Source organism: Chelonia mydas, chromosome 10 (genome assembly GCF_015237465.2).
Source record: "Chelonia mydas isolate rCheMyd1 chromosome 10, rCheMyd1.pri.v2, whole genome shotgun sequence".
NCBI classification, from domain to species: domain Eukaryota; kingdom Metazoa; phylum Chordata; order Testudines; family Cheloniidae; genus Chelonia; species Chelonia mydas.
In genome coordinates, this window is record NC_051250.2 from 28391883 (window position 1) to 28403705 (window position 11823).

Genomic DNA, 11823 nt, shown 5'->3' on the forward strand with positions numbered 1-11823 from the left:
GGGGAAACAAGAACTTATGTACATTTACTATTGACAAAAAAAGTTTTACACACAAACTCTAGCATTTGCTGAATATTGATGGATGCTCACAAGGAAAGAAAAGCCAGTAAATAATAACATTAACATAACTATGGTGCATGTTCACACTGGTACATTTGGAGAAGTGCTGATTTGTCAGTTAATTTACTGAAAGTGACAGATTGTAACAGGAGGAGTGAAAGATGGTCTTCTAAATAGAAAAACCTACATGACTTTACCACTAGCCTTATAGAAAATAGTGTGATCCACTTGCTCATTGTAGTGCCTAGAAGCATTATTCATTTTAACACTCAATGATTCACTTCACACAACTCAACTAAATCCTGATGTTGCTCCAACTGACTATGGAATTATAATTATTACTGATTTATCTGGGAATAGGTTGGGGATGAATTCTTCAGAATACTCTCACTTTCGATGAAATACTTACAAATTTGTTACAGCCAGTGATTCAGTACTAAGATAAAAAAATCACTGTACAATTAATAAAGAAAACATTTTGAAACACAAATGCTGAAAAAAGCACAAGGATTTGAAAGTTAAAAGGTATCACGTAGGAGTCTTCAGCTGGAGCAGAGTAAATAACCAAACCAATAATCTATATGTGAAAGGAGGACATTCACAACCAAGGCCGGACTAAGGCAAGGGCTTTGGGGGCTGCAGGCCAGGGCCCCAGCTCAAGGGGGGGGGGCCCACAAAAATAAATCACAGGCAGCGATCTGCAACTCTGGGCTGCTAAATGTCCCGCGGCGCAGCGGGGCACTCAGGCAGGCTGCCTGCATGCCATAACCACACACCGCTCCCAGAAGTGGCTGGCTGCTAGCTCCTGGCAGGGGGGGAGGGAGGCGGCTTCATGCGTTGCCTCCTCCCCCAGCACCATCCCTGTAGCTTCTGGGAGCAGCGTGAGACCATGGCATGCAGGCAGCTTGCCTTAGCCCTGCTGTGCCACCGGCCAGGAGCTGCCTGTGGTAAGCGAGTGCCTCCCGGCTGGAGCCTACACTTTTTGAATGTGTGCATTGTAATGTCTTTGCATGTGAAATAATTCTTCCACACACACTCCCCTAGATACCTGAAAACAATTATTCAGATCATACACCTGAAGTCTGAAATTCTAATTCTAAAAAATTACTATACTAACTACTATTGGAATTACATCTATGAAAACAGTATTTTTTACACTCATAGCAAAACAACTATTTCAGAATTTGTGAATGTTATTTGTTTTCAAAGTTATTCCTGAACTTGTATTTTGAATGTTAAGCTTCAACACTGAGCTAAGTAAAGTGTTACATCTTAGAGTCTGAGTGTGGGGAAAAAATACCTCACCCCTCCCACAATTAACATTTGGACACTACATTATGGAAACCTGCAAGTAAAAACCAAATTCTCATGGAAATATTCACACTGGCTTCTGTTCTGCAGGAGGCAGAACATCTATTTGGGCCCGAGTTGAAATAAGGGTTAACACTAAGTGTTGACAGACCCCTATCTGCTGTAATAATGCTCATATCTCCTGCAATAGGTTGGATCCTTTATGTCCAGTGTCACAGGACACATCACTCACCACTGGACTGGGGCCTCCTCTTAGTCACTCTGGGGGTTAGCTCAAGGCCAACACTCCACTGACGGTCTGCATACTGTCACTCCATCCCTGCTGCTACCTACAGCCCCCCTCTTAGCTGCTGGAACCACAGCGTCCTCTTCGTGGCTAAGCCCTCCAGCTGTGTCACCATCTGTGTTTCCCCCCTTCCATGGGTTAGTGTCTCAGTCTAATAATCATGTCACTTCCACAGCGGTGAGTGCGGGAGACCTGGGCCTGCCCATTACTCCAGATTCCAGGCCAGGTAACCTGTGAACAGCAGCCTCCTGCTGTGCCTCTAGTTCCTCTCACCACTGCTACAAACCCCTGGGCCACTTCCTCATGGCCCCAGCACCTTCTTCACCCTCTCCACAGGGCATTCAGCTGCTCAGTCCCTGGAGCCAACCAGGGCCTCTCTCTCTTGCTCATAGGGGGCCTGCCAGCAACTGACCTGTCCATGGTGCTAGTTTTTCTTCAGCCTGCTAGGGACACAGTCCTCACCCTTTGGGCTCCCAGCAGAGACTGACCTCTGCTCTGCCCTGCAGCTCCTTTTATGTGAGCCTGTTGGACCAATCACGGCTGCTCCTTGCAACCTCTCTCTGACTGACTGCGCCTCATGCAGCCTCTCTGGGCCACTCAGAGGACTCACCTCCCCTGCTTCCTGCTGAGGTTAACCCTTTCTACACATGTGTGGGGTCAACTCCCTGTCACATCCACATATCAACTTTAGTACTAAACTCTTCAGAATATTTAAATATTAAATAGAATCCCCACCTATTCCATTTATGATTTGAATATTCACTGTGACAAATAATAGGTACAGTACAGCTAAATCTAAGCATGTGCCCTGTATTACAATGAGTAGTCTTGCCTGCCAGGAGTGCTGTCGTAGTAGTACATTTATTACAGGTAACAAACAGGCCTGTGAGTCTACCTGACTTAGTTGAATGTTAAACCAGAAGTTACCATAAATGGAGAACAGAGGAGAGAATAAAAAATATTAATAGCAGTTGAATCAAAGAGACTAAAGCATTCTACTCAGACCAACACTACTCAGTAATATCTGGAATAACCTCCAAATAACAATAGAGAAATTATTGTATTGTTGATCCAATAAGCTATGCAGTTAGACGTCATCCAGCATGTATCCAGTAAAGTAATATACTTGAAAGATGGAATTAAAAACTCAAAGGAATTTTGGATTTTTTAACGAATAATGGCTATTGATCAACCAGAATGCATTTTACACAAACAATAATATGCATTTTTGTGTATTGCTGTGCCATGTTCCGGGGTGAATCCAGACCAGTGAAGGATTGTGTCACTACCGGCCTTGCAATGTTGGGTGCCTGAAAATGCCTTGCTGTTGTAGCTTCCAACCTGGGTTGCTCACAAACAGCATGCAGGTAACACCAAGCGTCTGTGCATAGTTGCAGTCCTGGTCCACCAAATCTGACCCCAGCAACCTGTCAGCAACACCAGCCACACTGTGGCTTTCACCAGCCTGGGTTACTACTTACAGGGTAACCCCACACACTCCCAGTCCCGAATTTTCCCCAAAACATGTGTTCTGCATTGTCCAGCCCTCTCCTAGGCAGTTCAGATATTATAGGTCCATTGGCCCTGTAAGGGGTCAATATCCAATTGCCTGTTACTTTACCTGGAGTTACCTTACAGCTCCGTTTAAACACAACACTGGAATAATGTTGATTAAAAACATCAAAATGAGTTTATTTAACTCAATTTTAAGTGAATACAAACTGAGTGTACTGCAAATCTCATAATACACCTGCAACACTTTGGTTTTGTTTGTATTTGTTTTTTGCAGAACTTGAGTGATGCTGTTAAATGGCTAACATTTTTCTATATGTTTCCTCTTCTGTAAGCTACTGTATCCCAAAAGATAAATTAGGCTAAAGAAACCAAGAATCACTGCTGTAGATAACATTATTCCAGTCTTATTGCCAGAAGCAGGTCAAGTTGGTTTGAGTGACCACATGGTTATTTACTGTTTGTGACTGTGGAGAGACACTGCTGCTTTAAGTCACAGGCAGTGTTATCAAGAATCAAGAGGTTGAAAAGATAGAAGAGAGGAGCAAAATAACCTTAGAGCAAAAGGCATTATCACAGTTTTTTTAAAAAAAATGTTTCCTATTTATATTAGCATCTACCTTTGCAAGAAATCTCTCTATATACAGAAAATTGCATCACATCCAAATACTCCATCATAGAACGCTGGGGGCAGCACACCTTCCAACACATATTTGTAGTGGACAATTTGGCATACAAATGATCATCACAGTGTTTCACCTCAGCAAACATACTGCACACAGTAAATTAGTTTCAGAGCACCACACCATTTGTACAACATAATTTGATATGAAATTAAAAATCCAGATACTCTTATCCAAAAGGATTATTGATTTTTTTCTACACTTGCACACTCAGTCAAAGTAATTGGACACAACTATAGTGGCTGTTTTAGTTTGACAAACATTTCCCATCAAAAACCTCCACCGAAATCCTCACCCCCATATTTTCACATGCCAAGACTTTCCAAAAAAAACATACGTTGGAGGGGCTGAAGTTTTCCATCTTAAGTCTGAAACCAGAGCTGCATTTTCTAGGGTAAACTGAGCAAAATCCACTGAACTATTTTTGAGTAAGAAGAGAATGAAAAATAGTTAATGTTTGAAATATACCATGAGATTTCTCAATGTAAGATATCACACCTCATTTTATAAAAAAATGTATTTTGATTTAAGAGAAAAACATTCTGAAAACTGGATAATGAACATGCCAGATGTATCCATACACCGTTAAATACCTAACTTTTGTGTGTGTTTCCTCTTTTGTAAACTACTGGATTCCAAAATAAAGATTAGAATGGTGATTGATTGTTCTCCATCTCCACTAAAGGTAGGAGAAGATATAATGGGCTTAATCTGCAAGAAGGGAGATTCAGTTTCGATATCAGGAAAAACTTTCTAATTATAAGAATAGGTAAACTATGGAATAAGATTCTAGGGAAGGTTATGGAATCTCTGTCATTGGAGGCTTTTAATATGAGGCTGGACAAACACCTGTCAGAAATAGTCTAGGTATACTTGGTCCTGCCTCAGCACAAGGGGTTGGACTTGACCTCTCAAGGTCCCTTCAAGCCTACATTACTATGATTTTTATATACTTTATAATTTGTATGTGTGTCTGGAGTTGTGCACTACAGAACAGGTACAAAGGATATGCATTGTGCAGCTTGAGAAGTTTGCATGTGTTGAAAGTTGGCCTCAACCTGCAACTTCTGGCCCACTAGTCAGCCTTCTTGTTGTACCTCCACCATTCTCAAATACAGTTTTTATTTTTATTTTTTAAAAATACTTGAAAATTATCTACAAAAAACAAAACACGACAACCATTCTCAGATCTCACATCGACTGACTTAGGCTCATGCTACAGGGCTAGAAATAGTAATGTAGCTGTTCCCATTTGGGCGGGAACCCAGTCTCTGAGACACAGCAAGCAGAGAGGGTCTAAGAGCCTGAGCTCCACCCTGAGCCAGAATGTTGACACTGCTATCTTTAGCTCCGTAGCACGAGCCTGAGTCAGTTGATCTGGGCTCCAAGACTCACTGCCACAGGGTTTTTTGCAGTGTGCATGTATCCTAGGACCTTCAAATCATCTTATGAGGGGAATATGTAGATACAGTCAAACACCAATTTAGCATAGAGTACTAATACCCTTTTCCTGCTACTCCCTATTATATCTAAAATGAAGTGATTTACTAATCTTCTTAATGGGCACTAGCTGGCCTTGACCAATTAAAAAAAGAAACATTTTGTTTACTCCATCCCCAGCTTAACCCTCACCCCACAAAAACATTCACACAGGAAGACAGATACAAGCCCATTCCCACCCAGTACAACACCTTATATTAATGCAACATGCTAACGTAGCACAGTTAAGCAAAAAAAATTCAGTCAATTTGATAGGTTAGTGTGAATGCACATCTTTAATTCTGCACCTTGAACATATGCATTTCAATACAATATTGCTATTTGGGATCAAAGGTTATTTTAGATATACATGTGTATCCAAAGTTCCAGAAATGTTACATTTTATGACTGTTTTTGAGAAATAGCATATCATCACATAAAACTTAAGACTGTATTGTAAACCATAAAAAATGGAGCAGAGTTTTGTTTTAATGAACACAGGGGGTAGAGTTAAGGCTATGTCTTCAAAGTTATCATATTTGCTAACTTGTATGCTTATCTGTAAAAATATGGTATTAACAGATTTTTTCATGATATAATCAAATTGCTTTATAACAAATATTTCATACACTCTCAGGTATCCTTTAAATAGTCATTGGAATTTCACTTAAACTCTTACTTCTGATAGGCTTCTATACAGTTCTCTTTTAAATAAATTAAGGGAACTGTAGCTTAAGTGAAAGATATTAAAACTTGCAAAATCCAAATTTTGATGTATAACAGGCATTTTCTTTTTGAGGTTGATGTTGTCAGCTATCTAATTGAAGTCCAAACTGTGTATCACAGGCAACCATTTCTGTGTGTCCTTCAGAATCTCTATATGTGTTTCAGACTCCATACCCATGAAAGCTTATGCCCAAATAAATCTATTAGTCTTTAAGGTGCCACCGGATGCCTTGTTGTTTTTGTGGATACAGACTAACAGGGCTACCCCTCTGATACTTAGTACTGTTATGCACCTCTCAGGAAAATGCTTTTTGGCTGCTGGGATTTCAGTGTCAAATACAATTTCCTTTTGGAATATATTCATTATTGAACACATCAACTTAACAGATACAAATACAATGGCCTTATTTACATTAAGTTGTAATTTTGCACACAGTCAAACTAGGAAGACAGTACAATGATCGAGAAGGGAAGGGGAAGACTAGGGAAAACCATTAACTAAACCATACTGTTTAGTTTTTAAAAATGCATCCCTAGAAGGGTAATTAAGATTGTTAAATTCTATTAGAAACTGAACATGCATTGAAATTGTTTTAAAAATACATATTCTAAAAAATAAGATTATCCTTGTTATTAAGATTATTATTATGGAAAGTCAAGTTAATTTTTTTTAAATTGAACTAATTTCAATGAATTCAAATTTCTGATAGAGCATCCCTTAAACAATACGTTGAGAATTTAAAAGGAAAGCAACCAAATACCTCCCCAATAATTTCTTGGGAAAACAGAACTGTTTTTTCCTGCTCTCTGGTGTTGTTCATGTATGGCCTGATACCACACCACTGAATCTATGGGAGCTTTGACACTGACTTCCGTAGTCTGAGGACCAAGCTTATATACAATTATACCACCCAAATATTAACTCACACTCCTCTTCATTTTTCTCTCATTGTGCACATCCCTGCCTCCAACCTCTTCAGTTTCAGCTTCCCTGATGCTACTGGTAAAAATCATCTTTCAGGGACAGTAGGAAAAGCATGCATATGAACTCTCTTTGTAGCACCGCATGGGAGTGAAGTCATCCTGTGGCAGGAAGTACAAGTGGCAACCCACTGAACAATGAAACTATCCACACACACACAATAAATAGAATGAAAATGAGAAAAATATTCTTCCCTTGATAAACTTATTTCACCTATAGTAATATTAGTGGTTAATTTCAACTACAGTAGGTACGAAATTTTCAGACAAACATGGTTTTCTGGTCAACTGTGTCCCTTTAAGGTATTCTGCCTTTCATAATTATCAGTCATTTATTTCTCTCCTGACCCAGGACTAAGGCCTGCATTTTGCAACTGTTTCCAGACAGACAGACCCTGGTCAATGCTCAGTGCCCCACTGAAGTCAGCTAATTCCTCAAGCAAGGGTCTGCACACATTGAGCAGCATCAGACCCTGAGAAAACAGGTGGAGACTCACTGAAATATAAGAGGACAGAAAGTGTAGAGCAAAAGGAAATGGACTATTTAGTTCATACTTGTGGGATTTAGTACTGCAGGAGGTCACCATGCAAAATACTGTGGCTGGATTTGAAAATTGGCTGCATCATTTAAAGGCTAGAGCATGATGAACTAGTTACTGTTGATTATTTCTCCAAGGTTAGCCCTTTTATCTTTCTCTGGTTTGGACAACCTAACCTTTCCCAGCAGTAGTGGCTCTTGAACAATTCATTTGGGCTATGATTCTTCTAGAGAGAAATTTACCTGTGCAGAGGGCCAGAACAAGGCTGATACTCCAGTTAAATCCCACATAAGCCTTATTTTCATGTATGGTTCATCAAGATGAATGTGAATAATTTCCCCACCATTAGCCCAGCTACAACCACAAGTAACATTCATAATTGTGCTAAGGAAGGGCTCAATCCTTCAGCCATTCACATGTTGGACTCCTGACATCACTGGGAGTGCCATACATAGAGGGCTTGCAGAATCACAGTCTATCGTAATACGCAAATGGAGCCAGTCTGGTGTCACTGAAATTACAATGGAGTGGATTTGCTCAACTTTTTTTATGCCTTGAATCTGAAGATTGACTGCACGTGAAGATCAAGAATGTATTCCCAGTCATAAACATGTACACTGCTACCAACATGTCCACAATCCTCACCCTCTGACTACTACACTGCCCAAATACCAGGCTTCCTTAGGAAGGATGGGGTTGCTGCATCAGGATCATTAGCTATGGGGCAGCCCCTGACTGGATGAATCAATAGTCTCATCTACTGTGTCAAACTTTATGTTGCCACACTTAGAGAGAAGCATGAAAATTTACTGGAACACCTATTCAGTTCACATGTACACTTACTGACAGGCCAGTGTTTGCTGGCAACAATGGGAAAACTCAAAGATATACAGTGATATTTCCCCCCAAATAAGTAAGTGCCAGTAACCTGCATTAGAAATCAGCAATATATGCAGTATACAAATCACACACAGATCAACACCATGCCACATAATTTTGCAATGCAAATATGTCCATTTGAAATATCCACTTAAAGTGTATTAAAAAAAAAACACTCCTCCATCTACAAAATTTAAAGTTGTGCGTATTTTTACCTTTCTTTGAGTCGGTTTTATAATCCTCACTGCACCTTAACCTATCTACCAACACCAGATTTAAATTGTGGAAATCCCAGGCTCCCTCTAAACGTTAGTCTAAAGCTAATCTGAAGAAAAGGCTTTAGCAATAAACCTTCTCAGGATGGTGTATGAACTTCTCTGGTGATCAGCTGAACTGAGCAGATTCTTTTTTATCTTCTTGGTTTATTTAACAGGTTGTTTGTTAGTTTTAAATGAAAAAGGACACTTGTAAATTGATATTCACCTTTTCTACCACTTTAAACATAAATCTGGGTCTACTGTGTTGTAATGTAAAGAAAGCTACACCCCGTATGTACAAAGGAAATGGTTTGCATTACAAATGTGCACCAAATCCCTTTTGTGCAGTGTTCCTAACCTGGGGAAGGCACTAAGCTCCCCCAGGAGAGAAGTAGGCACAGAAAGACCTTTGAAGTGTGAGGCTCCTAGCCTCTTCTCCCCAAGTGGCATTACAAAGCAATACTCATTGTAGCACTGTCTGCTGTTTCTGGTAGCAGTGCTGTGTACTGGGTAGCTGGGGAAGGGACAAAAAACCATGTGGCTGGCAGCAATGGCAACAGCTGTGGGCTCTGACAGGAAATGGAGAATCCTTGTGAGGTTGAAGGAGAGACAGGAGAGCCAGTAAGGGAGGAGAAGGGAAAAGTCTGTGGGGAACAAGGGACGGAAGAGGGGCAAGAAACAAGTGGGGAAATGGGATACAGAAAACAGAAAAGGACAGAGGAGAGGGGGGAATGGAGGCACAGGTTAGAAGTGGCCACTGTATTGGGCCATGATGCATGGAGACATGAGAGTCTCCAAAACAAGGTCGGCAGCCACTTGTTTTAGTGCTTTCTCAGGAGGTAACCTCACTACTTTCCAGTTTGAGTTAGTGCATGTCAATACAAAATTAAATACACATACTGTGGTGCAGGTCCTCAGCTGCTGTGAATTATAGGCCCTTTACTGAAGCTATACCCATTTATACCAGCTGAGGATCTACCCCTGTATTTCTACATTTGCACTCTTTGCTAAAAGTACATATTTTATTAATCCAAGAATTAGTGAATTCAGTGTCCTCAGTGACACCTGACTTCTGCAAGTATTTCTGGTACCTAAGGATACCTGCTTCTGAAAGCAAAAATGTCCCCATTACCCAGTGACCGCAAGTGTCATGGCTATAAGCATTATCAAAATTATCAACATATTGTGAATTTGACCACAGTACTTGTCAGCTGTATTGTTGCTAACAAGTTAAATGTTAGCTTAAAAAGGAATGGAGGCTGCATAAATACAGTCCACATTTCAGAAAATGCCAAAACCCTTTGTCAGATGTATTTAGCAGAATAAATCAATTTTAAGGGAAACTTGTTTGTCCAGCCTTTGAAGCCTGTGCAAGATACTGTCTTCAACTAGACATCTGACTGGGACTGTAATTAGAAACACTAAATATAAAGTGTATCCCAAGAAATCAGTACTTCAAACCAACCAAGTAAAGAGAAATACGAAATAAACTTAGAAATACCATAATTTGACTTGTCCTAATTTGTTTGCCATAGTTCTAATCAAAGGTCCCTCTTCTGTGATCTAGTACACTTTGCTAAAGTTAAATTTAGTGTCTTATGAGAAGCATACACTGAAAATGCCCTTCACTTTGTTTCTACCTAACCTTTGCAACACACTTTCACAGCCCCTTAATGGACCATATTTCTAAACCTGCAAAATCATATTTATTTTATGAAAACAAGAGCATCTTCACTTTAGATTCTGAGTTCATTATTATGGGATAATAGATTTAAGAAGCATGGTGCTTTAAAACTCTTTCCAGACATACACTGTATTATCAGTCTTTATTACCAAAGCAACAAATCCTGTTCTTGCTTTTAAATATAGAACAAAAATGTTTACTCTTTGTTAGACCTAAATAATGTAAATAACATTCAATATCTTCCAGTCCTGTAGCTGTACACCAGGGCAAGATTTAAAAAGAAAAGTCAGTTCTCAGGACATTGTCCTCTATGTCTTGATTACATTTTATAACTCAATTTACCTTGAATGAGCAGAGTTTTTGTTACAGTTTAAATTAGTCATCACTAAATTGCTGTTTCTTAATAAGATTCGAATGACATACTTTGCCACGTTCATAAACTGGACCAGTTAAATGACAAGTTGTAGGCTTTCACAAAATCTTTTGCACTTTACAAATTTAAATAATTTGGAAGAATCAGAATTTAAATCAGTAATTCATTTGAAAGCAGATTCCAGGATTTTTGCATTTTTTTGAAAAGTCATAGGTTCAGTGCCCAAAGCTTCCCATCACTGTAATATCGTCTGAAATTTTTCATAAGAAAAGCTAGCTGTAGTCACACCACTTTTGCTCAGCTCCCCCATAACAACAGCTAGAAGCTAGATAAACATTATCATGCATTTAGGATTCTGCTCTGTGTTAACAGATTGCTTTATTTAAAAAAGTGTTTGAACGATGTTATTCAGTTATCTGCTTTGTTCTCCTTCTCATCCCACACTTAACTCCCATTAGTTTCCTCCACATATACATTTATCTCATTGGCATGATCCCTGTTTCACCCAATCCAGGTCCCCAGCCTGGGCATGCATCTGCCTCCCTCTCCTTTGAACACACCTACATATGAAAAACGTTTCAGAACTTGTTACCTGAACCATGTTTCAGTAACTTTTCTGCACCAAATACTTACCAGTATATACACTGTCAAACAGGCACAACACAGACCCCTCCGGCAGCAATGGAGATACTAGCAAGATATCATTGCAAATTGGATGCATGAGTGGGGCAAGGAGAAGAAGGGAAACTGGCGTTTGACTTAGCGTACACTTCAGAGCAAACACATCCCTTCCATTTGTTGCAGCACTTGGCTTTCCAAGGCAGAGCGGGAGCACCTGAAGGGGACTCCTCCAGCCCTACGTTCTCCACAAGGTCCTGCCCTGAAGTGCCACTTTGAGAGAATGGCTTCAGATTGAAAACGCGGGGGCTTCCTCGAGTAATTCCCCACCCCCACAGTAAAGCAAAACAACTCTCTGAGCTGCTGGGACCAGCTAGGGGGGCTAGGCACCAGGGGCTGGTACCTTCGCCCGACCGCCCTACCCCAAACCAAAGG

At 40.1% G+C, this 11823-nt stretch overlaps 1 protein-coding gene across 20 annotated transcripts in view; it reads right to left on the reverse strand.

The window, feature by feature from the left end:
* RBFOX1 (RNA binding fox-1 homolog 1) overlaps positions 1–11823 on the reverse strand; it is a 2389987-nt gene that overhangs the window by 1506104 nt on the left and 872060 nt on the right. Inside the window, exon 1 of one of the 20 annotated variants that reach the window (XM_043523274.1) lies at positions 11404–11567. The exons of the other annotated variants lie outside the window; for them this stretch is intronic. The gene's annotated coding sequence lies outside the window, so the exon portion shown is untranslated. Of the gene's footprint in view, positions 1–11403; positions 11568–11823 lie in introns of those variants that run through there. 20 annotated transcript variants of the gene reach the window in all.